Below are 15,919 nucleotides of genomic sequence, written 5' to 3'. Positions count from 1 at the left end.
AAACAGTGGCAGTTATGACAATAAACCTACATTGATGTTACATTCGGTCATTGAACCATTACACAACCAGATAATCTTCGTATCAGTAGTCATTCAGTACATTTCACATCTATTTGTACAAGTCCATTCATATATCGCAACACTAGATCCCTTCATCTTCGTCGTCCGAGCTGACAATGTTATCTTCTGGCAGCAGTTCGCATATATCCCCTCTGAAAGCATTCCAGGGTGCCCAGATTTTATTCCATTTACGTGGGCTTCCCCTGGTGGCATATAATGTACGTTCAGTCACCATAATCAAATCCATATTCCTACACCATATCGCTAGTGTGGGGAGATCTGTTGCACCCCACCTCTGCGCTATATCTCTCTTAGCAGTCATGATGCCTATTGTACCCCAGGTTTGACCATTGCGAGTGAGATCAGTAGGTTCCCATATATTCAGAATACATTTGCGTGGTTCAGGCAATAGGTAGACCTCAAGTGTCTGAAATGGTGCGCAGCACCTGTCGCCAGTATTCTACTATATCTGGACACTCCCACAGTGTGTGAAAAAGGGTACCTTCCTTCCCGCACTCCCTAAGACAGAAGGGATGTGGCGCCCAATGTATCTTGTGTAAGATAGTTCTGGTATAGTATACACGATGTAAGATTTTAAGTTGCACCAGTCGGAACTTGGCAGATATGCCCACCTCCCTAGGGGATGCCAGGGCCGTCAGCCAATCCGTTTCATCCATGTCCCCTACTTCTTCCACCCACTTCTCCCATAGTTTAAGTGTAGGATCGGGCATGTTGTTAAGTAGCTTCCGGTATGTGAGTGATGTCGCGCATTGTTGCATAAAATCTGTGATTAGACTGTCCTCCAACGGGGAGGCCTCCGGGATGTCAGTGTCGGCTGGGATTGTTGTTAATAAAGCGTGTCGAATTTGCACATACCTATATGTTTCAGTCGGGCCCAGTTCATACTGTTGTTGCAGGTGAGCAAAGGGAATCACTTTTCCCTTATCCCACAAGTCTACCACCCTGGAGATTCCGATATTATCCCACTGTGTAAAGCCCTTACTACGTCGCAGCTGTCCCAATGCCTCTGTGTCCCAGAGTGGGGTGAGTTTAGTAATAGTTCCTTTCCATCCCAATTTCGCCTGTGCTGTATACCACAGAGCAACTGTTTGTTTTGTGGGCCCTATCAGTTTTGCGGCACAACTTCTGTTATATAGCACCGCCAGCATGTTGTTCGTGCCCAACTGTGTTCTGTCTGCCCTGTACGCTGGATCATCTTGTGGTGCATGAATCCATTGATTGAGGGTTTTGAGTTGCGCTGTCCAGTAGTACAGCTGTAGGTTCGGCAGCGCGATCCCACCGTCATACCAACTCCTATTCAGCTTAATTTGTGCTATACGTGCCGGTAGGTTGCCCCACAGAAGGCTCGAAACCTGCGCTGCTACTTGCTTAAAATATCGTGGCGGTATCGGATAGGGTGTGTTGTCAAGAGCGTAGAGAAATCTCGGCAGGGCCATCATTTTGTACAGTGCTGCCCTCCCCAGAAGCGTTAGGGGCAGGCACGCCCAGTGTTTGACATCGCGTCTCAGCCGTTCCAAAGGTGGTGCCAGATTTTTCGCATAGAATTCCGTCGTGTCCCTGGTAATGTGTATACCTAAATACTTAAATGAGCTTCCCGCTAGTACAAGCGGGCAGTCGGTGGGGAGCGACGGCTCCGGACCTTTCAAAATGTATAGAACTGATTTGGACCAGTTTATTGTGTAGCCTGATGTTTTCCCGTGTATGTTGCAGATTTCAAGAAGCTCTGGTATACTACGTTCAGGGTCCGAAAGATATATCAACATGTCATCGGCATAGAGTGAGATGCGATCTTCCCATCCCTCCCGCCAGTTAATTCCCTTTAGCAACAGGGACGCTCTAATTAGTGTCGCCAGCGGTTCCAGTGCTAATGCAAATAATAACGGCGACAGAGGACAACCCTGGCATGTCCCCCTTGCCAGTCGTATTGTATATGATATGTGACCATTAGCCGTTACCTGAGCCACTGGGTCGGTATACAAGAGTCGTATCCAGGCCCTAAACTTAGGGCCAAAGCCCATATGCAACAGAACTGCAAATAGATACTGCCATTCTACCATGTTGAATGCCATTTTCGCATCTAGCGACATTATTACTGCTGGATCTGACAGTGTCGGAGCCCGTGCCAGTACCCCGTGAACACGCCTGAGGTTAAGGGCAGTGTTTCTGTGCGGCATGAAACCCGATTGGTCCGGGTGGATCAGCTGCGGGAGGTGGGACATTAATCTGTTTGCTAATAATTTCGCTAAGATTTTGGCTTCCGCATTTAACAGTGAAATCGGGCGATAAGAAGTTCATTCTGTCAGGGGTTTATCAGGTTTTGGAATCGCCACTATTGTCGCTGTACGTTGATCTAATGGGAGTGTAGCGTTCGTTAAACTTTCGTTATACATTGCCAATAGTGGTGCGCTGATCGTTTCGGACATGAGCTTGTACCACTCTATGGGTATCCCATTGGGGCCCAGCGCTTTCCCAGATTGCACCGCTCCCATGGCTGTTTGCAGTTCGTCGGTTGTGAGGTCTGCCTCTAGTTCCGCGACTGCTTCAGGTGGAAGGGTACGGGTTCTTATGTGGCTAAGTGAATCTAGCGCTTCTGCTTCTAAGACCTCCCGTTCTGAAGTGTAAACTTCCTTGAAGTGTTCTGCCAGTGTGCTTACTATCTCCTCAGGATGTGTCTGGAGCGTCCCTTCCTTTGAGTACAATTGTTGTATCCCTCTGGGTCCACCCCCCGCTTTGTCCAGCCATGCCAACATTTTCCCTGCTTTGTCTCCCACGTCATATACTTTGTGCGCTGTTGCCGTGATGTTGTCTATTGTTCGGTGTTTTAGATGGTCCCTATATTGTTGTTGTTGTAACTGCAGGGCGTGTGCCGTTTCTAAGGAGGGGTCTGCCATGTGTGCTTTGTTCGCAGCGTGCAAGGTTAACTCTAATTCTGTCAATTCTCTTTGCTGTGTACGCTTGTGTCCCGTGATGGAGGCTATGGCTTGCCCCCGGAAGACTGTTTTATATGCTTCCCAAAGTACTGTAGGCGATTCCACTGAGGTAGTATTTTCTTCGAAGAAATGCTTGGTGTTTTTTTTTAGTTCTTTCCTAATACTGGGAATTTTAAGATAATTAGGGTAAATTGGAGATATTCTCTTGCGAGATTTCTCCCGGCAAGAGAGAGTCAGTAACACGGGGGAGTGGTCCGAAATGCCCCTTGGTCTTATATCCATGTCCTCAACATTTTGTAGTCTAGTTCCTACCATCAGAAAATAGTCTATTCGTGATAGACTATTATGTACCGTGGAATGAAATGTGTATTGGCTCGTTGTTGGGTGTAAGTGTCGCCAAACGTCTACCAGACCCATTGCCTCTATGAAACCCCGGAAGTCTGTGGTCGCTCCGGAAACCTATCCACTGTCGTATCTATTGTTGTGTTAAAGTCACCCCTTATAATGAGGTCCCCTTCCGGTAGGGCTAAGATAAACTCTCCTAGGGCAGGCAGCGCCACCGACTGGAGTGCTGGAGGCACATACACCGACACTATATTCAGAAGCCTGCCCTCCCATTGGCCTTGGATTGCTGCAAAGCGCCCCTGGTCATCTACCTTACTTTGCAGTAGTATAAATGGTGAGGTTTTCTTTATCAGGATGCCTGTTCCTCTTGAGCCTGAAGTGAATTCAGCGTGTGCCGCCATTTTGTACCCTCTTCTGTCTAGCGCTTGGCATGCCCTCCCTGTAAGATGTGTTTCCTGTAAAAGAATTATCGTTGGGCCATGTCGCTTTAAAGCCTGCAATACCAAACCCCTCTTAATTTTATCTCCCAGACCTCTAACATTCCATGTTAGTATCCGCAGGGGTGTCACTGGGGTCCCTCGTGTCATGTCACAATGATCGATACTCTGTGAAGTGTGCGCCATGGAAGATCTGCTTAGATCTACAGGGTCGCGTTCGTGTAAAGACATCAATGCCTCTGTCATTTAATCGTGGACTTGGTGTGTTTGTACCGCCAGTTCATGCCATAACCTAGAAAAACAAAAAAACATTAACTGTAACCTCCAACCCCCCCTCCTCCCTGCCTCCCTGCTTAATGGACAAAGAACCACCCACCACCCCAACTTAGCAGAGTGCTTATTTCCCCTCCAAACCAGTGTACTTGCTTGTCGGGGTAAAAGGTCCCGCGGAGGTAGCGGCCCTTCTTGCCCTCCCAGGCCTGCCCAAGTCCTGTTTCCAGGGCTGTCCCAACCATTATCTCTTGTGGTAGCAAGTATGTCCATGGGAGCCGGAGAATCAGGAGCCCGGCCCTTGGTCGTTTTCCTCTTGTCGCGGTCCTAGTGAGTAGTCTAGATCTTCGTTTCTTGACCCCTGGGATCCAGCAAGTTCATTGTCCTTTGGGCGTCGATGAGGTTTGTTGGTACGCCGTGGCGCATCCACTTGTCGCCAGCCTTCCAGTCAATCATAGGCAGCTTCTAGTGTCTCAAAGAACCATGTTTTACCATCCGCTACAACTTTGAGTCGTGCAGGAAACAACATAGAATAGGGTAGTTCTTTCGATCTCAGAGCTTTTTTGACTTCCATGAAACTTCTCCTGCGGCGGGAGACCTCTGCAGTGTAATCAGGAAAGAAAGCTATGGTTGAGTTATGTATTCGGATGGGCGGGGAGAGTCTTGTCGCTTGGAGAATCGCATCTCTGTCCCGAAAATTGAATAACCTGGCCAGCACTGGTCTCGGGGACGCTCCCGGCCTTGGCTTTCCACCGGGTACCCTATGCGCTCTCTCCACCGAGAAGAAGTTGGAGAGTCCCTTGGGTTGCAATCTTGTCTTGATCAGCTCATCTACGTAGAGGTCCATAGCTTGCGTACCTTCTGACTCGGGAACCCCAATAATTCTTATGTTGTTTCTTCTTGAGCGCCCTTCCTGGTCGTCCAACTTCTCTTTTAGCAGCTTATGTTCTGCTTCAATACGCGCTATCGCCGTTTGTAGTTCCGAGGTATCTTCTACTAAAGATTTCGTGACCACCTCAACCTCCTTGACCCTCTCGGCCATTTTGTGGAAGTCGGCCCGCAGCAGAGAGACGTCAGTCGAGATTGTCCCCACCGTTGTTTGTACGCTTGACAGCGCTTTCATAATGTCCTCTAGTGTTACTTTTTTTGCGCCCTCGCCTTCTGGTGTTTTCCCGGTTGATGGTCGCCCCTCCGCCAAGGGCGGGGGATTTTTTTCGTACGCGTATTTGTCCAGTTTAGCTTGTGTTGTTTGGTTCCTTGGTCCTCTGCCTGCCATCTTGTCCCTACGAAGCGTCCCACCTTAGCTTGTCAGGTCCGGAAGGGACCAGCTGCAGGGCTCAGTGTGGGATACGATATGGCGCTGGGCTTGGGGCACTGTTCTGGCCCGACTCGTGACTCCCAACAGGCGATCTCAACCCCTTCGAGTCTTGGCGTGCCTCAATACGTCGCGATGTGGCGCGGGTCTGACCCTCCAACAGTGCCTTCGTAGTCAGTACTCAAGCAATGAGAGGTTGCGGTGCTAACCTGAGCTGATGCCCAGCCATTCTTCACACACTCTGGCACTCGCGCTGTAGATGCCAAGGGAGGGGCGGGGTTAGGGTATTAGCTGCGCCTCTCGAAGGTATATCTGTTCGGAGTTTCGGAGGCCTTTGTCCCCTGAGCGGCTGCTCTTAATGTATCTTCCCCCCTGTGCGCCCGTGTCCCACGTTTGCAAATGTGCTACTGACACTCACTTTGGTATTAGTTGGGGGTCCCAGGTGGTAATGGCCTGTATGACGCTGCGGTCCGTTCCTCCCTCTCCTTCTCCGGTCTTCCTCTCTTCTCCCTCCGGTCTCGAGTTTTGCCGGTCCCGAACACCATCAGAGGGGGGGCGAGGCGCTCTTGTATGCCGTGCTGATTGAGGAGCTTCGTCCAGAGTGGTATATCGGAGCCCTAGCCCGATCCGAGTCCTTTGCTCGCAGCCCGGTGCCCCGTTCCTCCTATATTAATACTATTTTGTACTTGGCTTTTGTTCGTGTTGTTCTGGCCATTCACGTCTCGGCGCGGCGTCCTGGGCTCTGGTCTCACCTCCGCTATACGTGGTGCGCTGTTTGGGATTCCGCTGGTCGGGCCCGTGATTCGAGTCCCCAGTACAATCGCGCCAGGGCGTCCTTCCGGTTTGCTTGTTCCCTCTTCTCCTCAACTTCCCCCCGGACCGCAGAGTACTGTAGGCCGCTGCTTTTTACCACGGTGTAGGCCACCGACAGTCTGTGTTCGTGCTCCGGGTTCCCGGCTCCGGAGCGTTTCTGAATTAACGCTGGTCGATACCGCCCGGTTCCGTACATCGGAGTCAGCCCCTGGAGCCTTGGTTTATTGCGGATTAGTGTACAGGATTAACGTGAGGGCCGCGTTACCCACGGAGCCTCTCAGCTACACCGCCATCATGGTCGGCTGCAAGCCACGCCCCCCTGAAGTGGTGCTTTTGAAGACTTTAGTGACATCAAGAGTGTCTTATTGTGCTAAAATCCACTGAAAGTATGGAGTAAAATTGTCTTTTGGGACATTATTTGTTATAGTACATTCAGCAAGTGTGGATTGTATATGCACCATACAAAGCAGAACACCACCTCAGCCTGTGCTCCAAACCCAGCATGTGATAATATATAAGCTAAAAAGGAAGCAGCAGAATAATGAAGTACTATGCACAAAACATCACCTCTATACCATTCTATGGAGTTTGCCTCTTGATTGTTTTGGAAAGAAATTGCCCTCTTTCATCTTCCCGTTTCCTGGTCCGGGCTGGCAAATGTTATTAGAGACCATCACCTCTCGAAGACTGGCAATTCTCTGTTTTATGCCAATATCTCTGGATCTCACCATCAGGTTTTCACATTCTTCAAGAAAAGAGGTCCCATTTCTTGTCAGGCACTATAAAAGCAATACAAGGGGGAATGCAAATTTGAACACTCATGGCTACTTTACAAAACTCTTAAATTCACGGTTTCAAAATCTGGCCGTTGCTGTCTTAATAAATCTCAAGTATCTCAAGTTTCTTCCACTTACAGCTTCCAATCCTATTGCAACCAGATTTGACAGTTCATTGTTCTAGAGGCAATGGTCCTGGGCCTCCTGACCTTATGTCACATCCATTCAAGCCCTCATGGCTTATCCCATCTGGAACTCTCAATCCTTTTCTTCCAGAGATTGGGCTTTCTGCATCTTACTTGCACAGGGTCTCCAGATTTAATGGCATAGCCATTCCAGACCTCATGGCTTATTCTGCCTCAATCTCACATTCGATCCTTTCCAGAGATTTGGGTCTGTAAGGATCCAAACCCATAACTGGCCTTGAGTGTGTGCAAAGATCAGGGAAAGAAGTGATCTGGAAGTGTACTTTGAAAATGCTTAGTAATGAACTGACTGATAACAGACCCAAGGTACCTTCTACAGAAAACTGTAAACGTAAAAGGTCACTTACTTGATTAAATTATGTAGTTTGCAAGGAGCAGAGATTGCTTCTCCTTGGTTCCCACTAAACATCTAGGGCCTCATTTATGAGAAGTGTCGCATCGCTGCGTGAAAGCAGTGATGCGTCACTTCTCAGTGCGCCCTCCTTGCGACATGATTGATGCGTCATATTTACACTATGACGCATCATGTCGCAAGGAGCTACAGATACGTCAGTATTTCTGACGTATCTGTATGGTGCAAAAGTGACGCATTGCTGGAGTGTGTCACAAAAGTGATGCAACTCCAGCAATGTGTCCTTTCACATTGGGCAAGCCCCATGTGAAAGGGCCTGCGTCAGTCTTACGCCTGCTGTGAGTCAGGCGTAAGATATTGATGCATTTGCGTTCTAGAAGTGGCGCAGTGAAATCTTATAGATTTCACTGCGTCACTTCTATGACCCTTTCTTGCCCTGGATGTGGTGCAGGGGGTTACAAAGTGACGCATCTACCTAGATGTGTCACTTTGTAAATATGGTGCAACAAGGCACATTTTTTACGCCGCTGGTGCGTCACAAAAAGTGACGCATCAGCGGCGTAAAAGTGACGCACGGCCTCATAAATAAGGCCCCTAGGGCCTCATTTATGAAAAGTCACGAATCGCTGCGTGAAAACAGCGATGCGTCACTTTTCACTGCACCCTCCTTGCGACACCAATGATGCATCATATTTACAGTATGACGCATCATGGCGCAAGGAGTTACAGATACATCAGTATTTCTGACGTATCTGTATGGTGCAAAAGTGACGCATTGCTGGAGTATTTCACAAAAGTGACGCAACTCCAGGAATGTGTCCTTTCACAACCTGCGTCAGTCTTACGCCTGCTGTGAGGCAGGCGTAAGATATTGACGCATTTGTGTCCTAGAAGTGGCGCAGTGAAATCTTATAGATTTCACGGACTCACTTCTACGACCCTTTCTTGCGCCGGAACACCCCCCTGCATACATTATACCTGGCGCAGGTATAATGTGGCGCAGGGGTTTACAAAGTGACGCATCTACCTAGATGCGTCACTTTGTAAATAGGGTGCAACAAGGCACATTTTTTACGCTGCTGGTGCGTCACAAAAAGTGACGCACCGGTGGCGTAAAAGTGACGCATGGCCCCATAAATGAGGCCCCTAGTGTCTTAATCTGTTGTCTTGTATAAAATTAATCTGTTGTCTTGTATAACATGTATAACATATTCCTTTTAACAATTTGTCACTAGAACTCTCCAATGAAGTCTATTTCAGGGAAAGACTGACCGCGGTGAGTACAAATATATTCTAAAGGTGTTCGTCCATAGCTCTTGGGTTCCAGTTGCATCATGCCATCATTGCTTCATCTACCCCTGCAGCTTCTCCGCATTTTTCGATTTTGGCTATGTTCAAAAAGAAGCTACCTGAACACTAATTCCAGTGCTCCTCAGAGAAACTGTTGTCATTTTCTAGTACAAGAGTAACTCCAACAAGCATTTACAATGCAATGGTTTTGCCTTTGTTAAAGTTAGAGCTATTGGCATTGCTCTCGACATTATTTTTATTTATGTTTTTTTAACATAAATAAATGGCATTGTCATTTACAATGCCACTAGCTTTATCTCTCGCAAATGACACACACACACAGAGCCCCACCCCCACACACACACACAGAGCCCCCCCACACACAGCCACACAGAGCCCCCACACACACAGCCACACAGAGCCCCCCCCACACACAGCCACACAAAGCTTCCTACACACACAGCCACACAAAGCTTCCCACACACACAGCCACACAGAGCCCTCCACACACACCCACACAGCACAAGCAGGCAACAGGGGCACACGGAGGCACAAGCAGGCAACAGGGGCACACGGCGGCACAAGCAGGCAACGGGGGCACACGGAGGCACAAGCAGGCAACGGGGGCACACGGAGGCACAAGCAGGCAACAGGGGCACACGGAGGCACAAGCAGGCAACAGGGGCACACGGAGGCACAAGCAGGCAACAGGGGCACGAAAACGGAGGCACAAGCAGGCAACAGGGGCACACAGAGGCACAAGCAGGCAACAGGGGCACACAGAGGCACAAGCAGGCAACAGGGGCACACAGAGGCACAAGCAGGCAACAGGGGCACACAGAGGCACAAGCAGGCAACAGGGGCACACAGAGGCACAAGCAGGCAACAGGGGCACACAGAGGCACAAGCAGGCAACAGGGGCACACAGAGGCACAAGCAGGCAACAGGGGCACACGGAAGCACAAGCAGGCAACGGGGCACACGGAGGCACAAGCAGGCAACAGGGGCACACGGAGGCACAAGCAGGCAACAGGGGCACACGGAGGCACAAGCAGGCAACAGGGGCACGAAAACGGAGGCACAAGCAGGCAACAGGGGCACACAGAGGCACAAGCAGGCAACAGGGGCACACAGAGGCACAAGCAGGCAACAGGGGCACACAGAGGCACAAGCAGGCAACAGGGGCACACAGAGGCACAAGCAGGCAACAGGGGCACACAGAGGCACAAGCAGGCAACAGGGGCACACGGAGGCACAAGCAGGCAACAGGGGCACACGGAGGCACAAGCAGGCAACAGGGGCACACGGAGGCACAAGCCGGCAACAGGGGCACACGGAGGCACAAGCCGGCAACAGGGGCACACGGAGGCACAAGCCGGCAACAGGGGCACACGGAGGCACAAGCAGGCAACAGGGGCACACAGAGGCACAAGCAGGCAACAGGGGCACACAGAGGCACAAGCACGCAACAGGGGCACGAAAACGGAGGCACAAGCAGGCAACAGGGGCACGAAAATGGAGGCACAAGCAGGCAACAGGGGCACACGGAGGTACAAGCAGGCAACAGGGGCACACGGAGGCACACGCAAAACTCGCATTAAACAAAAAAAAACTCGAGTTTCAAAATAACAGGAAATAAAATTCAGTCCTTCTCCTGCCAATCACATTTGTTAAAAAATTCAAATGTGAGACAGAAATCATGATTTGCTGCGTAATTATAAATAGCAGAGATTTACACGTAAAAGGGTAATCTCTCTAAATATACTGTAGCTAGCACGACTTCAAAATATCAACATCTAGAAAGCTAAAAAAATAAATTAAAAAAAAACGACTAGCACTATAGTACTGACACCTATCAATGATTAACAGGATGCTCTGCATTAGCATGGAACAGTGCTCACAGCAGGAAGCCAAAGCAGAGATAAATGAAAGGGCAATGTCCACGGGGGAAGACTGCTTGAATGTTCTGTTCAGAATAATTCTGACCATAAATGACAGTCAACAAGAATGCAATATTGAGAGAATTACCTAACCCACATGAACCAATCAGATGCATCCACGATCTGAATTATCAGTATTTATGTAAAGTGCAAAAATCACAATTAGATCATGTAAAAACACAATGTGCACAGGGTATACTTGACAGTGACATCTCAGCGTGGGTAAGTAAGGCTGCCCACCTATCTGCAGGTCATCAGCATATGACGTTTCCAGTTCTGAACTTTTTATGGAAAAAGAACTGTGGGTTAATCCAATTGGCCCAATGGATTGAATCAAAGACCAGAACTCCCGTATCACATTACGTTCTTAAACTAAAAGGACTGTAACAACGGTGTCCATGTCGTCAAGGACTGAGGTGGCAGCAACCCAGTGTTGGGAGGGATGGGATAGGAAGCAACAATCGCCATTTTTAAGGCTACCCTAATGGCACTTATACCACCACACCATTTCAAAGGAATTAAAGTGAGAGGGGTATGTGTGGGCCAGGAGGGCATACATTTTATAAATATTGTACACGAGTAAGTAAAGGGAGTGTATTCTGCCATTGGGTTAAAGTGCCAACTGACAACTCAGGCTTTTAGGTTAGTTGTCAGTCTTTTAGGTTACTTGGAACACATGGGAAATACACTTGTTCCCCAATAGGTACGTATAATTTTATACCTTATATAGGATACATTTTATCAGAAAGTTAGTTTAACCAAGAACCGATCTAATGAGAAGAAAAAAAACATTTGAATGGATGTGTTCCCTACCTCTGACACCCCCCCATCTCCCTTTTGCTTGTTCAATCCTTCCCACCCTGATGGTGTGCCTTACGCTATGTGGCGTCAGTGTTACTTGTTTCTGGGGACTGGAATGGTTTGATAGATTCCCTTTACTGTGCGGGCAGTGCAGCTGGAAGTCTCCTTTCCATTTTGAAACAATAATAGAGAAGGGGGGACACATGTTCCACTCCTGGTGACAAACACATCTACTTTGCCTGTCTTCACCTCAAGAAGCCGATCTGTGTTTCAAACTTTTTGCCTGCCCCAGTCTGGAATTTTTTGTCAATGAAAGACCAAGTTTGAGTGAGTAAAATACATCATATATTTGCTTTTCTTTACGACGTATATAGTCCGAATATATGTGTCACAGGAACATAGTCCAGAGTATCTCACCGTGCCGGGCGCGAGATTCCCTGAGAAGCCGCCAGGTGACCAGTACCACCAGAATTAAGATAATTCTTAATACTACAGGGAAGGAATAGAGGCATCAAATGTAAATATGAATGCACCTGGCCAGCCCCACGGATTGTTGTAGTCCTGCCGTAGCCTCGTGCGCCCATGTAGGGGCATTAAACATGGAGGCTGCATTCTTCGAGCGTTAGCTCTGGCGCTGAATACCAGCGGGAACTAACTAGCCAGCTCAAGGAGCAGGAAGCAGCGGATTTCCTTTTCCAGACCCATTTCTTCTTGAAACTTACTTCAAAAGCGTTTCCACATTCGTGAAATGCTAGAGTACAGGCAATGTCCTCTTCCGGTCACAGTGGAGAAACGGCCTCGATTCCGAGAACACTGAAGCTAAGCTGAGGGACATTGTGCAAGTCTGCCACTGTGCTGCGGCCACACCAGCCGCAGGTCCGATCAGGTGGGCTTCCCGGCATGCGGCCGGCGAGCACGCAGCAGTTGTCGCCAGGACTACTTTCTAAAGCAGAGACGGGAGGCCAGCTCTGTGACCAATCAGCAGGGGCGTAAATACACTTATGTTACCTTCAATTAAACTGACACTATGCACACACATATATACATCAGCCACGGCCAATGGAGGGAGTTATGGTGGGGTCCTCACAAGAGTGCACCGAGCGGGTACAAGAGAAAGGTTAGTGAGGGAGAGCTGGTTTCAGACGGCAGATCGCATGATTAGGGCCGGTCTCGGCAGAATCGGTGTTGTGAGGGGTCCTCACAAGAGTGCACCGAGCGGGTACAAGAGAAAGGTTAGTGAGGAAAGGCACGAAGAGCGGGAGAGGGGTCGGGAACGGCCACACACGAGGTAAACGGAGGAGGGGGGGGCGGAAAGGCACGAAGAGCGGGAGGGGGGTCGGGAACGTCCACACACTGACAGCGGGAGGGTGAGGGGCGGGAACAGACACACACACACACGGACAAAGCAACAAACTAAAAAACAAAGCACTCACCTGGACATCTTCCGGCAGATCTCTTGCTTCCTGCTCTCCACTCCTCCTCCCGATGACGTGGTGGAGGCTCGGCCGGCTGGGCCAATCCCAGCGCGGCCCTGGCTGGAGGCGGACGGCTGCTTCCTTCGGGTGGTCGGCCTGAGGAGTGGGAGGGAGACGGGCTGCCACGGAGCGGGAGGGAGGGGCTATCGAGCGACTTTTGTGCAATGTCCCGAGCAGGAAGGCAGAGGCAGGTGCCGGCAATGCCGGACCAGATTCGGGGGCGTTCCCGGCTTTTGGCTGACGTCGCGTGACGTCGGCAAAAGCCAAATAATCTCGGGAACGCCCCCGAATCTGGTCCGGCATTGACGGACAGGCCCCTCGTCCAATGGCTAGGCTCCATTTATGGAGCCAGCCAATGAATGACGAGGGCCGACCCAAAGCCACACTACAGTTCTCATCAGGTTTTCGCCTGCGCGAAAAAGATGCGCAGAGCGCATCTTTTCGCCAGGCAAAACCTAAAAAGGTCCTCCCAGCATTCGTTATCCAATAGATTCCCCACAGTGATGGTCTTGGCCAGGGTTGGCCTTAGCGTTTGCGTTGCTAAGCTGAAAATGCCCAGGTATGTCATATAAGACTTCCTCCTTCTCAGTAAATGTGGGTGCCCCACCCACAGTGCACACAAATGAGATAATCAATAGCGTAGTTTAGTCACATATAATTTGCTCCCTTAATTAGGACTATTGGGAACAATAGATTTCACATGGTACATGTAGATTTCATAGCTCTTTACATCATATCTCAGCACAAAATACATCACCCACCTCTTTGACTGTGGGTATACCTGTCATGCTTGGGTGAAACTGAAACACAAAATAAGGAAAGAAGAGATTGCTTGTAGGAGATAGGCACTCCTATGTTTTTATATTTCAAGCTAATCAAGTTGATGTCAGGGTTGGATCGAAAATCTTGTAACAAAATATATGAACTCTGTGACTATTTTATGTTTTTATTGGCACAGACTTTATACTGTTTGAGTTCTATATAAAAGCAACCAGTATGATATATTAATTATGTGGTTAAGCCTTCTTATTGAATGTTTGCCAGTTATTTCAAAGCTCTTATTTCACAGAAAAGACATCTAACTTTTGAATATTTCTCATAATTCACAGTACTGAATTAATCTGCAGGATATTTAGCTTCCTTAAACAAATCAAGCTAAATAGATTTTGAGGTACTATTTCCTCTTTCAAAACACTTTCACACAGACGGTCCTGCTCTAAGAGCATGAATCACACCTGATAAGCTCACTCTTGCAGGTCCCATCTTGATGGAAGCATCTCACACTCAACCCTCATCAGTCTATGAAAATTGTAAACTCAGAACCCTGCCAGTAAAGAGTTGCTTTGTCCCACATTGCCCTTCTTTCTTTATATATGTCTTGCTAAATCTACTCTATGGTGTCAATGTACTACAAAAGAGCACATTATAGAGTGCATGTTTTTATTTTTTTACAGTCCGCTTTGCATTTAAATTGTCACATATTGTAATATATAGAGTTGTATACAACACATTTGAATTATTAGCATATTATACCCAACAAAAATATTGACCAACATATCTGCAGTCTCAGGAAACCAATGAATATTAAAGAGAAAACGCTTAAGTATTTCTAAAGAGGGGGGCGTGGCTTGGCGCCGTGGAGGATGGCGGCGCTGGCGTGAGGCTCCGGCGAGGCACCGGGAGACCTTCTTCTTTTAGCACGCAGTTCCTGCGCTAAGTTCCTTGTACTGTCGTCGGATTCCCTCCGGTATGCGGCGGCACTACTGAGAAGTCCTTTCCGACGTCGGAGGAGGTGATAACAGCCGCTTTCCTCACAGAGCCGCTCCGGTGTCACAGGCGCCATTCCGCGGGTCTCCTCACGGAGCTGTCCTTCGGCGGAGACGTGAGTGGCTCGCCTGCCCGCTGCGAGCGTGTATGCTGTGATGTCCTTGGTCTACCTTTCCAAACCTCACGAGGTAAACGCTTGCTGTTTACTTTAACTGGCGCTCCATACCGGCAGTCTACTACTTCTCCACACAGCGCGGCCGCCATTTTGCGCGCTTTGGAGTTTCTCTACCTGCCTCAGCAGTATGTCTCCCTCACTTTAATACTGCCTCAAGGCTTGTTTTATTGATGTTTGGATGCCTGGCACATCGATTTTTTTTGCCTCATTTGCAGTATTCATTCAAGCAGGGATGGTAGATTACTTACTCTCCCCACTGGATACTTTCTTTACTTGAGACATATTCAGCATTGCTGTTTCCTCATCTCAGACCTATTTCAACGATGCAGATATTCCTTACTTGCCTGCTTCTACTTTTGGAACTGACATGATGATACATTTTTAATATATGTTTTGCAAGTTGGACATTTTCTTCATTCCTGGTGTTCTTCATATATAATTAAATGTTTCATGATTTTCAGTAAAGGTTTTCATTTTTGCCCGTGATGCAACTCACTGAGTGTTCCTGTCCTCAAATGATGCACGTTCCCTGTTTGCAGTATTTTGTTCATTGCCTTATCTCATTAATACTTGTGTAGCCTATCTGTCATTGCTCCCTCTTTCCTTCCCTTAGGCTTCATTCCCCATACCTGAGGTGGTTATCTAATGCATTCACAGAGTTGTGACTAGTGTTTTTGCTAACTGCCACCGAGTGTTTGCCATTCTTCGTTAGAGCTCCTTCCCATGGGAAAACAACAACATATGTCTCGCTTTTCTTCTAAGGCGCCTACCAAAGTGGCTTTTGTTAAGAACTCTAAAGTTTTTACGGCTTTGTCCCAATTGGAAGATTCCCTTCCACCCTCGGACTCGGAGACACTCATGGAATCGCCCTCTCCTACCTCTTCAGGGAAAGTCACTGTCAAACGGCTAAAAAAGCATCCTCCGTCCCCACCTAAATCATCGTCAC

The 15,919-nt window shown here is 48.6% G+C and overlaps 1 long non-coding RNA gene across 2 annotated transcripts in view; it reads right to left on the bottom strand.

The window, feature by feature from the left end:
• The window catches only part of LOC144818927 (uncharacterized), a 340,420-nt gene that overhangs the window by 293,267 nt on the left and 31,234 nt on the right, over positions 1-15,919 (bottom strand). The gene's annotated exons all lie outside the window — the stretch shown is intronic.

Source organism: Lissotriton helveticus, chromosome 2_1 (genome assembly GCF_964261635.1).
Source record: "Lissotriton helveticus chromosome 2_1, aLisHel1.1, whole genome shotgun sequence".
Lineage (NCBI taxonomy): Eukaryota > Metazoa > Chordata > Amphibia > Caudata > Salamandridae > Lissotriton > Lissotriton helveticus.
Note: the sequence above shows the minus strand (reverse complement) of the source record. Positions and strands in the feature narration are given on the sequence as shown.